The sequence below is a fragment of the Camelus ferus genome, chromosome X (assembly GCF_009834535.1).
Source record: "Camelus ferus isolate YT-003-E chromosome X, BCGSAC_Cfer_1.0, whole genome shotgun sequence".
Classification (NCBI taxonomy): Eukaryota; Metazoa; Chordata; class Mammalia; order Artiodactyla; family Camelidae; genus Camelus; species Camelus ferus.
Genome location: NC_045732.1, coordinates 77,003,742 through 77,020,237, shown reverse-complemented (window position 1 = coordinate 77,020,237; position 16,496 = coordinate 77,003,742). Strand labels below are relative to the sequence as shown.

General features: G+C 44.8%; 1 protein-coding gene across 1 annotated transcript in view; it reads left to right on the top strand.

Annotated features, from left to right (window-relative positions):
- LOC116661882 (paraneoplastic antigen Ma6E-like) overlaps positions 1–16,496 on the top strand; it is a 177,598-nt gene that overhangs the window by 102,721 nt on the left and 58,381 nt on the right. The gene's annotated exons all lie outside the window — the stretch shown is intronic.

The following is a 16,496-nucleotide window of genomic DNA, read 5'->3' as shown; positions in this document are numbered from 1 at the left end:
CCTATTTTGAACTATGGGGAAAAAAAAGTCAAAAGCAGTTTTATGAAGATATCTGGAAAACTACACATTGGGGCAAGTAGAGGCAAGTCCGGTTATCTGCAGCATCTTAATAAATGAGCAGTGTGAGGGGTCTGGGAACGAGGAATGATGATGACCATGCCACCCTCAAGTGCTCGGGATGGATCCAGAAGGAATTCAGCGCGTTCCCGAGGCCTTGGATTTCCAGAAGGTGTTTACGCGCCACAGACATTGGGAGGATCACGCCTTTCAGACAGACAGGGATGCTCGCTAATGATGTGCATGATGAGAAGTCTCCCTGACAAGGTGTGGGCGCGGGGGGAGAGTTACTTCACCCTGCTCCTCCTCGCTGACCTCCTTCTCATTTCCTTTAAGATGTTTTCATCAAAGAGCTCTTTTTCCCGGTAATGCACAGGTGGCCCTCGCAGGTACTTTGCTTCTGCCTCCTTGTAATCCAATCCATCCAGTGCTGCAAGTGAACAGATGATTGCTTCTGGCAGAAGAACTTCCAGGACAAAACTCACTTTGTCATCTCGTGTCAGAGCCAGCACCTTCTTGTCGACCTGTTTGTAGATTTCTTGCAAGTGTCCCACCACTGCATCCAACTGATCTTCATCTTCCAGGTATGTTTCGACACAGATGACATACCTATTGGAATTCAGATAGGATGTCAGCCAGCGGGACTGCTTCCTGCCTTTGACAATGTCCAGAAGATGGTGGTCGGCCCCCTTCCTTTTCACGATGAAGTCCACTAGCTTCTGGTTGGCTCGGTCCCAGGCGGCCCTCATCCGGTCAGGGAGGATTTTCTTGCAGGGCCTCTTCCCGCCCAGGGAGGTCTCCTCCTCGGAATCTTCCAGGTCGGCATAATTCACCTTTGGGAACTCAATCTCCAGGTCCCCCTCTTGGATGGCTTTCCTCATTGGGTAGCTGACGTCCGCAGCATAATAGTCCAGGAAAGAGCCAGCAAAAGTCCCACGACCGAGCCCTTCTCGGTAGTGGGAAATCAGTGAGAAACACCAGTTCACACCTTGCCCGTACAGTTTCCCAGCTCTCTTCACTAGCCTTTCCTTCCCTTTACAATCCAGGTGTTTCAGTCTTCGAAGAGGAACTCGGATGCCGCTCCTCTCACTGTGCATGTTTGCCTCAATCAGGAGCACCCTGGCAGTCTGCTCCGTTTGGCTGACACTCTTTACCACAGCCGGCCAGAAGGGGTGATTCTGAAATTTAAACCAGACCATCATTCCTCTTTCAATGGGAGACGGCTCCTGTGGGGAAGCCAGGCTTGGCGGCTGTCCCGTGGCCTCGCCGACACCCTTCTCAGCGGCACTGGTGGGGCTACTAGCCTCTGAGTCCACTGAAGGCTGAGATTCTTGCAGCCCTCCCTCAAACTCTGGTACCTGCAGCTTCCGTTTTCTACTTGCTAGTCGGAGTGAGTAACGCAGCCTGGGCTTAGGGCCGCTGGAGGCTGCTGCTTCGCCTTCCAAACCTGGGTTCCAGGTGCCCTGTCCAGGGTCCTTAGCAGTCCCGGAGAAGGTAGCACCTTCAGCGGAGACAGCCAGGGCCTGTGCACAGAAGACTTCCCGGGCCATGCGCACAGTGGGAAGGAAACCCGGTGGCAGGGATGGAAGGACGCCTCCACCTTCAGCACCGGTCCCCTCCTCCCTGACTGTGCAAGGCAAGGACATAACTCTTGAGGTGTCACTCTCCTCCCTGCCCTCTTTCTTGTGGTCATCTTCTGGCAGGGGCGGGAAGTTTGGGCACATGCTGGAGCTTCCTGAGGGCTCTGTTTGCCTTTCCCTTGGAATACAGCCGATGGTAGTGTGCACCTGAAGTTTGTCATGGTCAGGGGCATCCTCCCTCTTGGAACGTCGTACCAAGGGTGATTTGGGGTTCTCACGTTTCCTAGGACTCCTCAGGAAGTGCCTTCTGGGCTTCTGATACTTTTTACGAGGTCGCTTTTTCGGTCCCCTTGGAGACCGCGTCGTGGACTCCGGAGCGCCCGACGCCCTCACAGGACCCAGATTTGCTCTCTGGTTCAGAAGCTCCTGTGCCGCCGTCAGAGCGCTTCTGTAAGCCACCTCCTCTCCTGGTGGGACACTGGTCTTGGACGGGGCTGCCAGTGAGGAGGTGATGGATTCAATCTGAGACTCGTTTAGGGCCTTTATATCTGTGCTTTTCACTTTGACATTTTCATCCACTGAGAGTATTTGAACTTCTAGAGGAAAGGCCCTTTCCCTCTTGTTTCCTGCTGAGGTCTTGGACCTGGACAAGACCTTTGCTGGCCAAAAGTGGCCTTTCCAATTGCACAGGACATACTCGGCATCCATCATGATTTGACTTGGGTGCCCAGTGGTAATTAACCTAGGCTCAGGGGTCTGGCTGCAAAGCCACAGCTACGGTGGGTCCTGCCCAGAGCCGTGTTCTTCAGCACACCCTCTGGCTTAGGACTACAAAAGCGCGTACAGTGCATGCCGCCTGTCCTTCTCCACTGGAATCTCCTAGGGACCCTGGAGCTCTTGTTTTGGATGGATTATAGTGGACATGCTGGAATATGGAGGAGGAAAAGAAGAAAAGTGTCAGCAGGGGGTGGGGGGAAATGCCTTTTGAGAAATTAGAAGAATGTTGACAAAGAGTATTGATAAGAGATAAAGCAAAGACATATAGAGCATGTGCATCCAAGTGGGACGGGGTGGGGCTGGAGGCACGGCACGTGTGTGGGGAACAGTTACGGGAGATGCCAGAGGAATTTTGTAGCCCTCCAAACCCCACGTCTTGCCCTTTTTGTTACCACCGTGTCTAAAGAGCATCTGTGTGGGGAAGGGATCTCATTTGTGTTACTGGATGTCCTGTGCCCTCTGTGCTCCTTGGGGCCCTTCCTAGGGGGATGCTTCACTTGGTCTTCCCTAGGGTGCTAGTGCTGCCCGCACTCACTGCCTGTGCACCCAGGGGGCCCCAGGTGATCTCCTCCAGCATGCAGGCACTGGGGGTCAGCGCCCGCTATATACAGGTGACAGCCCCCTGTAGATGCCCCCTGTCACTAGCATGGTGTGTGTATGGGCTTCCCCCGCAGTCCCTATGCATCCACATGCACTTACCTGCTCTTATTACCAGGGGCCACACTTCCTCCCTCAAGACCACATTCCGTCACCGTTTCATGTGAATGCCTGCTTTTCACAATCATTTTCCTGACTCTCTTTACAGTGTGGATGCCCTGATATTTAAAAACTGATTTACATAAATTTCAACCGTTTGGAGGTGCGCAATGCAGAAGACGGAGTTGTTCTCTCAGTCTCTCTTCCCACCCAGAAATGTGCTGCTGGTAGTTTCTACTGTTCTGTATACATTGTACAAATACGTATCATAATTCACTTATAGATTTTATCACTTATAGATGAGATAAAAAACATGGTATGTTTCATAAGATGAAGTATTAATTCCCTAATACATCCAGGTATGTATGACTTTGTTCACATACACTCAGTGACAGAATGTGAAAGGTATGATGGCTAAGTAGACATACTCTGGGCATAAGCTGCACAAACTTTCCCTTGGACCAGGCTTCAAGTCTTGTGCTCTAGAGAACTGTGTGTTCCAGCGCTCATAGCACAGGTGTCATGTGAAGACACAGAACAAAACGGAGAAGGAAAACCAGGTGTCTCGGCTGCTGCAGTCTCCCTGCAGCAGGCCCTGCCAGCCCGTCACACAGAAGAGGAGTGCCAGAGTCACCTCGACCCCAAACAGAAAGCAACCCCAGGACAACATACACTCACTTAGACACACACACACACACCACACACACACACACACACACACACACACACATGCACGTGTGTGCACACACACACACTGACACTGACACTGACACTCTCAGCTCGAGGACAGACACCAAGTTGCCCCACAAAGATGCACATCATCCATGCTCTCTGCCTCTACACATGCATGCAAGTGTTTCTGCTTCCGGGATAGATGTCCCTTTCAGCTCCTTTTCATTCCTTATTTTAAAAGCACACGTGGGAAAGTCTAAAACGATGCTTAAAAGTATAAAAGAGGAAACATTCAGCACCATTCATCTAATCACGCAGACATATAAGACCCCAGACCGTAGAATTTTTATTCTATGGATACGTATGTGCTCTGTTAACAAGGTTTTAAAAATTGTACGGCCCTTTTCAATATTCTCTTGTATTTACCTTTGTGTACATCTTTCCAAGCATGAGACACTTTCATGGAGTCCTTTCAAAGGACACCAAGATGAAAGCTGTAGTTATTTTTTTTCCTGACTACTAAAGCAATGCATCTTTTGGAGGGACATCAGAAGGGAAGGGCGTTAAATGAAAATAATAAATATTAAATGGTCCTCCCATCAAATGCTTTGGCCCATTGCCCAAATAGCTCCCATTAAGATTAGGTACATATTCTTGCAGATGGTTTTCTGTTCATATTTTGTGCTAACAGGAATACAACTCTCTTCTCTCTCTCTAAAGATGTATGCAGGTAGGTGGATGGATGGATGGATGATGATAGATAGAGATGATGATGATAGACAGATAGATAAATACATAGATAGATACATAGATAGATGATAGATAGATAGATAATAGACAGATAGATAATGACCTGTAAATATTGATCCTCTTTTGCACACCAGGAGCAATGTGGTAAAACAGAACACTGAACAATACTGAATTAACTTGTAAAGTAACCCTAAATTCTCATTGGGCTTGGAAATGAAAATGCATCCAATGTTTTACTTTACATTCCAATCAATGTGCCTGCAGAGAGAGAAAACACAGAAGGAAATAGAAGGGGGACAGTCTAAACAGCAACCCCGCAATCTATAACCTCATCATCAATTTCAAGAAATTGTCCTCAAATGGACTAGCTTCAATTTTCTAGGTCCTGGTATAACTTTTGATCTAATCCATTTGTTCTTTAGGTGAGCAACCAGACAACTGGATGGCATAGAGGTTTTCTTTCTCCAACCAACAGCCATAATGTTTGGAAGAACTGTTTAGGAAGCTCGATCCTTTAACTCATTTCCCCAGTGAGGGCTGTGATCACTTCTGAAGAACAATGAAGAGGAAACAACCTTCCGAAGGAGCTGTCTCGAAATGAGGACGCTTTCCTCCCTATGAGCCCCACCACCACCACTACTGCCCAGAGGCAGAAATTGTCTCATTTTCACCCAGACACCTCCTCCCTACAATGGCTACCTTTTCATTGTTCCTTCTCTTAGGCAGCAGGTTTCGTGAAGTGACCGCCAACATGTATTTCCATAAAAGGATGACTTGGCCGTTCCTTTTATTCTTATAAAGGCCCCGTTTACAAAATTTCTGCCATAAAGAAAATACATTCTTGTGGTTGGGGGGGCACCTCTTCATTGCCAGACAAATTCACCATCAACTTTCATACACTATTTTAAAGCTTATTTCAAGACTTCATTGGGTTTGAATTCCACTTGCAGGATGGTTGAGTGAGAATTTCTATCTTTTGTTCTTTTGTGGATCACTAGTTTCTTACATTCATAGAGGTCACACCTACCTGGAGATCTGGGGTTTTTTTCTGTACATCTTATTCAAGTGGCAAATATTCCAAGCTGAAAAATCATGAACTGCCCTCAGTTTTCTCAAAGGAATAAAAAGAACTTAGAGGTGTTTCTCACCTACAGATGGTCACTTGTGACTCTAAAGACACATACACCTTCAAGGCAACAAGGCTCTGCCTTGCAACTGCTCCTTAACAAATAAGGCCCATTAGCACCTAGTCCTGGAGGCACACACCTTCAAGAGCCATCTGCTCAGAGGAGGGGAAGTGTGAGCACTTGAGCAAAGGACGACACAAAGGTCAAGGTTTCTCACCAGAGCCTTATGTTAAGACTAGAGTGAATCCTCTCCCATTCTTTTTGCAGACTCAGGGGGTTCCTCTTGTCCAGCAGAAGAACTTTCTTTCAGCGATGCTCTGTCCCTATTAACCTGCCTCAGGGAGACCCCCAGAGTCCTCTATAACACTACCAAAATCATGCAGGGCATTAGGGTGAAGAAGTGGAGGAAGGGCAGCCTCTTCTCTCTGTGCAGATGAGACCTCTGTCATCACTAAAGTCCAGGAGAGTGAATGAGACGTGTATGTCAGCACCTACTGGCTTCCCTGTGTCGTGCACAGAGAGTAAGTGGTGCCCTTGTTCACAAGGTAAGTGTTTGCATTGTAGCTCGTCACAACAACATTGCATGTACACCAGGGGCTTGCTACCCAGTGGGGAAAGGCTAAGAAACCTGTGCACTCTGAGCCAACAAAGGTGTGTTACACGTTCAACACAAAGGCTGATGCAGACCTTCATGTACCGGCATAGGAAAAGTTCAGATAGAAAAATACGCCTAGAGACCAATAAAGTCCAAAGTAGGTGCCTTATGTAAAACACATATTCACGCAGAGAACAATGCTATATATACCTTATCACAGGACGCGGAAGACATGTAAGTGCGGGGAAAAGTCTAGAATGTTTCCTTGTCTAAATGGTAGAAAGACTGGTCATGACGTGGTTCCACTGAAAAGAGAAGAGGAGCAGGGATGGAAGTGGGTGGCAAGGGCAGACGGGATTTTTCAAACCACGCTGTAAAATGGTACAGGGAGGACACAGTTACATGTACACATGCACCCAAATCTTACTTTATAAAGATTTCGAGGAGATAGGGCAGGAAACGTTAGACAGGAGTGAAGGAAAGGAGAGCAAGTGTAGAAAGGGGGTACCATACCATACCATAGCATAGAATGCAAGGGGGAGATGTTTGAAATGTTTGACGTGTCTTGGAGGTGTATTTTATACAGACTAAAGGAAATAGTCATTAGTAGAATGAACCACAGAAGAGAGATTCAATCACAGTCCAAGAAGACAGAGGGGGGTGGGGTACAGATTGCGCATACAGAAAGAGCAAAAAGCAGACACTTTTTCAAAAATCGCGAAGTGTATCACATGGCCTATTTGATGTGCCAAACCTTCATGCATAATATAGTCTCTCTTCTTCTTTCTCTCTGTCTCTGTCTCTGTCTCTGTCTCTGTCTCTCTCTCACACACAGAGGAGACATGCAAATACACGTACAAACAGTAACAGTAAAACGTCCAGAAACCAAAGTGAAAGGAAACACCTTAAAAGCAAAGACAATAAAAGAAACCTCCTTATTACATAGGGTCCTCTTATTATTTCAAGTAGAGAGAGCTTGATAGAATTATTTGGAGGCAAAAAGGACAAGAAGGGAGCAATGAGACAAGAAGGAGGGCACCAGGGTAGGAAGGGTAGGGCATTTGTAGTTCTGGAAAAACTGAGGGAAGATAGCCGGCACTTCTGAGAACCCATGACCTTGGAGGAGGAGACCTCAGAGCTTGGGCTCAGACTTCTGAGCAAAGTGGACTGCCCAGCTCTGTGAGACTTCTCAAGGAGGTCAGGGGAGGGGTCCGTGAACCCCGAGACCCCTCCCAATGATGATGGTAAAAACTGACAATCTTGCACCAGAGGGTCAGGATCTGAGGGGAGGCCCCTGCCCACACCCCCGGCCCACCTCACCCCTGGGACCCAGATCCCTTAGGAGAGAGTCCACCAGTCTGCTGGTGCTGGTCTTCCCATGCGCAGCGATGGAGACAGTCCTTGGAGTTTGGAGGTAATCCACATTTACAGACCGACTGTCCCTACTGAAATCCCATGTCCATGTCCCCGTTGTGTGAAGGGCCATTATCGGGGTGACCCTGAGAGGGGCAGGAACAGAGAGGAAGGTACAGCCAGGTGCCTCCCTTCCAGACCACCTGCCGCCCTCCGGAGACCCCACTGGCCCGCCCTCCCAGGGAGCCAGAGGGTGGAGGGAAAATGGGGTTGGCAGAGCCTGGTCTCAGCACCACTCAGCAGCACACAGGACTGGAACTGAGTGAGAGGTGTGGACATCCTTTACCTGAAATCCGCTTCTCCTGAAAGCACATCCCTGACAAACAGTGCAACTGTACGTCCTCTTACTGCTGTGGCCCTTTTTTTTTAGGAACACAGAAAACACTCCCCAAACAGTAATGTCAGCGGCATCCACTCCCAAACATACAACCCCAAACTCCAGAACCTTTTGAGAAGGAGATCGTATTTACACTTATAGAACAAAGAAGGAGCCAGTCACTGATCTTAATTCAATTTACCTGAGCGTAATTAGCAGTGGGCTAACAGGAAATGTGACTTGCAGAGAACATGTGTCTTGGTTTGTGCGTACCAGCTGCTCAGTGTGAGCACGACATTATGCCCTGGTTTACACAAAGCTACATCACCTCCTCCAATCCTACCCATTTGTTTCACTGCTGACGTCCACTTTTCTCCCTCACATCATGCACAGTACATGCTTTCCTCGAAGTAGGTGTAAATGGTGAGTAAACTCACATCTTTAAGGGTTCATGTGACAGGCAGTCCTTGCTAAGCAGAGGTGTAGGATGAGGAATACTTGGGGGTCTCTGCTTTCAAGAGCTCAGGTGACAAGCTCCTCACACAACGGATGTCACATTAGGACACTGAAGCGGGGCTGGGTTAAGACAGGTTATTCAATCACCTTAGCCCCCGACAAGAGGAGGACCTGCCATCCTCTCTCATAAAACAGGAGGGATTAGAGCTCTTAATATACAAGTAAAGACCACACCACTGACACCACATACCACACACACACACACACACACACACACACACCCCCCACACACACACACCACACACACACACGACAGACAACTCACATTGATAGCAGACACCTACTAGGCTCGATGTTTCTACAGTTACTCCATCTCTCCAGTCTGTAAATGTCCTTCTTAACTGTTTCTGCCTGCAGGACAGAGTGGCTTACCTCGGTTGTCATGGAAACCAGAATGTCATCACAACGTTCTCCCTGATGTTAGCTTTCTATGGAAACCAGGAAGTACTAGTACATCAGATGCAGAGCGTCGATCTTGCTCTCAGTCAGTTACAACCAGACCAATCCAATGAATGGATAAATGAACGGACAGACGAACAAATGGACTCTCAGACACAAGAGCCGGTGTTCTCACAGAATAGGCCGTAGGGGCAGGGCAGTTTTCACAAAGTGGCTTACGGACAGAGGACAGTGAAAGGAAACAGCTTTTGTTCCCACTTGAGACGCATACACTTAGGATCCTAGTTTTCAGGGAGGGCAAACAGTGGGGTGCACTCAGGGTTGATCTTTTCTAATCAGAAAGACTCTCTGAAACACACATATGGGTTTGAATCTGAGCTCCGCCTCTCCTCAGTCGTGTGACTTTCACCTTGTGCCCTAACGTTTCTGGTCCCTACTCTCCATTTTTTTTGGGTCAGGTCAATTAGTAGTGTCTCTGCTCTCAAGGGGTTGATTAAACATCATGGAAGTACACTGGACTTCAGCACTTCCCAGTGGTCACTTTGGGAACCCTGCATTGGGAGGCAGGGGAGGGGGTTGTTCCCTGAGGACCTGTTGGTGGACCAGTGAGGTCTTCCTTTCCCTACTCGGTATCAGTGAATCCGGATTGCTTGGTTCCCTTCCACGGAAACCACAGATTGTAACAGGTAGAATGAAGAAGCAGGAAAGAAAATCCAGCCCTTTCCTATTCAGGTAGACATTAAATACGTTTGTAAAAATGTCAAACAGTGCCGTGCTTTTCAGTTCTTTTTTCCTTCTAAAAAGTACAGTATTTTTTCACGTACTGCATATTCACATACATGTACTGCTAAGGTTAATATTGTTTATTAAGTGAATAAAGTAAAAAGTTGACTTCTTACTCCCCCCACCCCAAACTACTTGAAGATTTTATTACAGTGGTCTGAAAGTGTTATATTTTAATTAAAAAAATTTTAATTGGAATTCCCACACCAGTATACTCGCCATGTTATAAACTATTCCTTTCTGTGGCATTAAGCAAATGCACAACATTGGGAAGCCAGCACCTCTGTCTTCTTACAAAACTGTTCCATAAGTCCTAAAAGACATCTTGTACCCGTTAAGACGTCACTCCTCATTCCACCTCCCCCCAGCCCCTGGCAACCACCAATCTACTTTCTGTCTTTATGGATTGGCTTATTTGGGATATTTCATCTCAGTGGAATCACCCCATATCTGACCTTTTGTCAGATATGGCTCGTTCCACTTGGAATAGTGATTTCCAAGCTCATCCACGCTGTAACATTTTCCCCTCGTGTCTTCATAATCGTCCATGGCATGGATAGTCCACCTTGTGTTTATCCAGTCTTGTGTTGATGGAAGATGGGGTTGCTTCCACCTTTGGCTGTGTTGTAGAGTCCTACTATGGACACACATGTCTGTGTGCTTTTTGAGTGTCTGTTTTAAACTTGGGGTGGGGGTGGAATCACTCTCATATAATACGCTAGTTATATGTTGAAGCTGTGGAGGAAACTCCAAACCATTTTCAACAGCCATAGTACGAGTTTAAATTCCCACCAGCAGGGCATAAGGCTTCCAATGTGTCCACATTCTCCACGGCACTTGTTGTTTTCCCTTTTGTAAAGTGCAGACCTCTCAATGGGGGCCAGCAGTTATTACTGTGGCTTGACTTGCATTTCCTAATGACTAACGACATTGAGCATATCATTATGTGATTGCTGGACGTCTGCATATCTTCTTTGGAGAAATATGCATTCAGGCCCCTTTTCCATTTATGTTGTTTGTTTGTTTATTCTGATTTGGCTGGAGTTGCAAGGGTTCTTTATATATTCTGGTTACTAGAGTCTCACCAGATATTTGATTTACCAGTATTTTCTCCCATTCTGTAGGATATCATTTCTCTCTCTTGATGATGTCCTTTGATGCAAAATGGTCTTCAGTTTGATGCAGGCCAATTTATTTATTTTTTCTTTTGTTGCTTGTGCTTTTGGTCTGATATTTAAGAAATCATTGCCCAGTCCAGGGTCATGGAGGTTTACGCCTATGTTTTATTCTAGGAGTTTTATAACTTCAGCTCTTATATTTAGCTGTTGGGTCATTTTTTTTGTATGGTGTGACTTAAGTGTCCAACTCCATTCATTGGCATGTAGATATACAGTTGTCCCAGAAGCACTTGCTGAAGAGACTATTCTTACTCCTTTGCATGCTCATCATCAATCATCCCTCACCCAACAAACTGGTGTTCTTATAAGGGCCAGTGAAGTGCTGAGCTTTATGAGGAAGAGAATTAGAAGTAAGACATAAAGCCTTGGCTTGGCATTAACCTATGACTTGACATAGGCAGTGTGAGAGTGTGATCAGACGAGTAAAGTATTGAAACTGTTTGCAAACCTCAGATGGAAGAAGTAAACTGTGTCATTAAATACAGAAAGGAAAAAGGTATTACAGAGCTGGTAGCAAATTAAGGTAGGTACAAAAATGTGAAATATTAGAACAAAATAATGTAGGGAGAAGAGAGAGAGAGAGGGAGAGAGAGGAAGGGAGAAGGATGAAAGTAAAAAATATAGCCCAATTTCAAACTGTACAGCATTTCTCTTTTTAAAATGTATTTATTTATTTAAATTGAAATATAGTTGACTTGCAATATTCTGTTAGTTTCAGGTGTACAGCAGAGTGATTCGGTTATACATATGTATTTCAGACTCTTTCCCATGATAGGTTATTACAAGATACTAAAGTTCCCTGTGCTATACAGTAAATCTTTGTTGTCTATTTTATATATAGTGGTGTGCATCTGTTAATCTCATACTCCTAATTTATCCCTTGCCACCCCCCCACCTTGGTAACCATAGGTTTCTTTTCTGTGTGTGTGAGTCTGTTTCTGTTTTGTAAATATATTCATTTGTATTTTTTAGATTTCACATATAAGCAGCATATTTGTTTTTCTCTGACTTTACTCAGTATGATAATCTCTAGGGCCATCTGCATTGCTGCAAATGGCATTATATGAGGCTGGAGGAATAACCCTCCCACACTTCAGACAATGCTACAGAGCTACAGTAATCCAAACAGCATGGTATTGGTACAAAAACAGATATATGGATCAATGGAACAGAATAGAGGGCCCAGAAATGAACTCACGAACTTTAGGTCAATTAATCTTTGACAAAGGAGGCAAGAACATACAGTGGAATAAAGACAGTCTCTTCAGCAAACGGTGTTGGGAAAACTGGACAGCAGCATGTAAATCAATGAAGTTAGAATACTCCCTCTCACCATACACAAAAATAAGCTCAAAATGGTTTAAAGACTTAAACACAAGACAAGACACAATAAATCTCCTAGAAGAAAACATAGGCAAAACATTATCTCACATACATCTCAGCAATGTTCTCCTAGGGCAGTCTACCCGAGCAATAGAAATAAAAGCAAAAATAAACAAATGGGACCTAATTAAATTTACAAGCTTTCACATAGCGAAGGAAACCATAAGCAAAACAAAACGGCAACCTACGGAATGGGAGAAAATATTTGCAAAAGGTGAGACTGACAAGGGCTTGATTTCCAGAATATATGAACAACTCATACGACTTAATGAGAAAAGAACAAACAACCTAATCCAAAAATGGGCAGCATTTCTGCATAGTGGTCAGAAGTTTGGATTAATTTCCTTCATAAATTTTATACTCAAAAAATTATTTTACAGTGATTATTTATTGCTTTCATAATTAGAACAGAGACTTAACAGTAGAATTTAGGTTAACAAAGACTGGCTCCATGTTAAACTATTTTTTTGAAAAGTGGAATGCTCTTTAGTAGCTAACCTCTGGAAGGATGACTTGAAAATTCATTAAATCCTCTGGGCGCCACTGTAACAAATCAAAACACGGTGTAACAATCTACAGGGAGGAGTCATCCAATACCTCTGTTTTCACGTGGTTGGATGAGACTTGAAAGGCATCAATTTGACTTCCCCTTAAAAGTTTAATACAGACAAGTTTAACTTTGGTGTTAGAAAGGGCAAGAGAGGTTATAACTCAATCTTGGTTATTCCTGCAACAGATGCTCCATTAATGACTTTTGTTCCTATATCTTTCCTGCTTTTCAGGTTTAAAAAAAATACTTTTCTAACATCCATGGACTGCATTCACAAAACTAAGACAACGGTGTTAGGAAGCCGCCAGACGGACGATGTTGATGTCAGCCAGGCCGTCCCTCCTTGACAAATACAGTGGTTCCAACTTTATGGGGTTGAGAGCAACCTGGAGGTTTTATTTAAAATGCAGATTCCCAGCACCCATCCACAGAGTTGCTTGGGTAGACCTTGGATAGAGCCAAGGAATCTGGATTTTAACACTCCCCTTCTCATGAGTCTGATATTGGGGGGGGGGTTCCATGCACCACACCTTGGGAGTCATCTGATGTAAATGGTAATTGAAATCGTGGGCATATATGGAAGTGTTTGGGGGAAGAGTATAAATTGAGAAGAGAATTCGGTAAAGCCAAGTCCTGAGGCATGCCATCGTGTGAGGGCTCATTTGAGGAGAAAGAGCTAGCAATGGTAACGAGAAGTTGCCAGAATGAAAGAGGGTATTAGGAGAATACGCAGCTAGGGAAGCCAAAGGAAGGCAGAGAGTGGAAAGACAGAAAGAGAGAGTGGTCAACCAGTCTTCACAGGGTGTTTTCCCTTTGTTCTAATATCTGTTGCTGTGTTTCACTATTTTTTTGGAGAAATATTGCCTTAAAGAATAAGAATGCCTGTGATATTTGACATATTCTAAATAATTCTTGTATTTGAAATAAACGTTATCGTTCCCAGCCAAGATCCACATTTCTTAATAAAGATGTTATACGAATCCTAATGATTTAATTCTTTGTGCCCTGAAATATACAGCAGGCACCAGTTCACGCTCAATGTTCGATAGTTGGGAAGTTGTATACCAGACACTAAAAAAGTGGCCACAATAATGACAATATAATAGTCATCGCAATATAAGCATAAGTATAATATGATATAAATTATAATTAATTATAAACGTTAATATACTATTATCAACATTTGAGTGATTTCTTTATATGATTGAGTGTCTACAAGAGCTTTTTTCATGGCTTAATAAGACAAAAGTTTATATCTTATTCAATCATAGTCTATTCTAGGGCTATGTCATAGCTCAGAACACCAGCTTTTTTTCGTCTTGTGGCACCTCCTTATGAACTGTGCTCCCATAATTTCTGGAGCATGAGAAAAGAATATGGAGAAATTGCATACCGCCTTTCAAATGCTTTCATTCAGAGTGATACGTAACATTTCCACTAATGTTTTCTTGGCCAAAGAAAGTCACGTGGCCATGCCAATTTGTTTTTTAATTGATGTAAAGTCAGTTACAATGGGTCGATTTCTGGTGTACAGCATCATGTCCCAGTCATAAGAGCTTTTATGTATTGCTTCACTTAATTTCACCAGAAATACTATTAGACAAATGCTATTATTGTGCCTCTAAGATGGTGAGAAAGTCACCGAGGCTTAGGGAAGTCAGGAAATTAGTTCAACGTCTCACAGTTTATAAGTGGCAAAGCCTTGTTTAATTTCGTGCTGGATTTTCAGTTCACGCTTAGAACACTTTTGTGAGTTTCTCTTTTGAAAAACCCAACACAATCAAGTTTTATATTAATTTTGGAAAGGCGTAGATTACAGGGACACCTGGCTCCCCACTTAAATCCTCGCTCTCCTCTTCTTCCTGGGGCCCCATCTAGGTGTCATTTCCCAGCTTTCCTTGCTGTTAAGCGGGACCATGTGACTGAGATCCAGGCAATGGGATGCCAGTGAGAATGACGTGTGCCACTGTCAGGCCTAGCTCGTAAAAACCTCGTACCTGGAGCACCTCCGTGCTCTTTTCCCCTTCTAGCAAAGGGCAAAGGAAGCCACTTTCGGGACAGCTATGGAAGCCACATGTTGAAGGTGGCAGAGTTTCCCGTGGCCTGCGTCCCTATAGAAGTGTTGTGGATAAAGCTCACCAGGAGGACCTGTTCACTCTCCCGGTAATGTTACAGGAGAAGTAAGTGAACTAGTTTTGAGTCATTATGCATGTTTGGGGTTTAAATGTCACTGTACTAGTCTGCCATACCTAATGCAAGCTGGGTAAAAATAAATTTCATTTATGCACTGCTCTATCCTTATGGATTGCATTCGACTGCATTCGATTGCATCATGGATTAGACAAACAGGGGGTTCATTTATTCCTGTTAACATGCAGTAAGAATAGACGATCCAGGGCTGGTGCTACAGCTCAAGGAACCCCTCCATCCATAAATGTGGCTTTTGTCTCCAAAACCTGTGTTCCTACAGCATTATTCACAATAGATAAAAAGGAAGTACCCTAAGTGTCCATCAGCAGATGAATGGCAAAAAAAAAAAAAAAAAGTGGTATATGCCTACAATGGATTATTATTTGCCATTAAAAAGGAAGAGAATTCTGACACATGCTACAATATGGATGAATTTGAAGGCCTTATGTTCAGTAAAATATGCTAGCCACAATAGGATAAATGGCGTATAGATGAGGTACCCAGAGGAATCAAATTCATAGAGATAGAGAGTAAAAAGGTGGTTGCCAGCGTTTGAGAGGAGGAGGGAATGGGGAATAAATGTTTACTGGGCAGAGAGTTTCAGCTGGGAAAGACGAAAAAATTCTAAAGAAGGATGGTGGTGATGGTTGTACAACAAAGAAATTGTACTTCATACCACGGAACTCTACACCTAAGACACGGTTCAAATGGTAAAAAATTGCATTATTTATATCTTATTACAATAAGAAGGCAAAGTCACAAAATTGATACCTGGAATATACGCAATGCTTTTACAAAGCTCTAAGAAAGCCATCCTACCGAACTGAAAAAACGTCATGACAGCCAGCGAGACCTGTCGTGGAAAAGGAAATTGAAATGGCCAATAAGCATCAAAAGAAAAAAGAGCTCAACCTTATAAGTGACTGGAGAAATGCAAAAGAATACCCCACCCCACCCCCACACACGTAATTTTACACCCACTAAAGTGGCAACCTGAAGTCTGACTGCACCAAGTATTTGGTGAGTCTAGGCAGCCAATGAGCGCTCAGCCAGCCGGTGGAGGAAGGGAGGAAACAGTTTCGCCGTACTCACTAGCCTACGACGACGACCCAGCCGTCCACTCCCTTAAGCTTGCAAAACATGTTGCGCGTGGGCCAGACATTAGAATATCCCCAGCATCACTGCTTTTCGGGGCTCTAAAGCAGAAAGTATCCCGACGTGCAGGAACCAGAAAACGGAGGAGCGAACTGAGGCGTGGTTCCACAACGGTCTAGGATGCGGCGGGGGAAATGAAAGCACTGTGGCTCCAGGTCCTAATACAGATAGCGCTGGTGACACCACGTTGAGTGAAAAGAGCAAGGGGCAGAATACCAGAGAGAATGGGCTGCAATTTAGCGTCACACGCAGACAGCGCCAGAGTAAGCAAGGATGGTGAAGGATGCACACACGTGTCCTTAAAAGACGAAAACCCAAACCTGGAAAACGGAGGTGGGAGGGCTACCCCAGAACGCGCC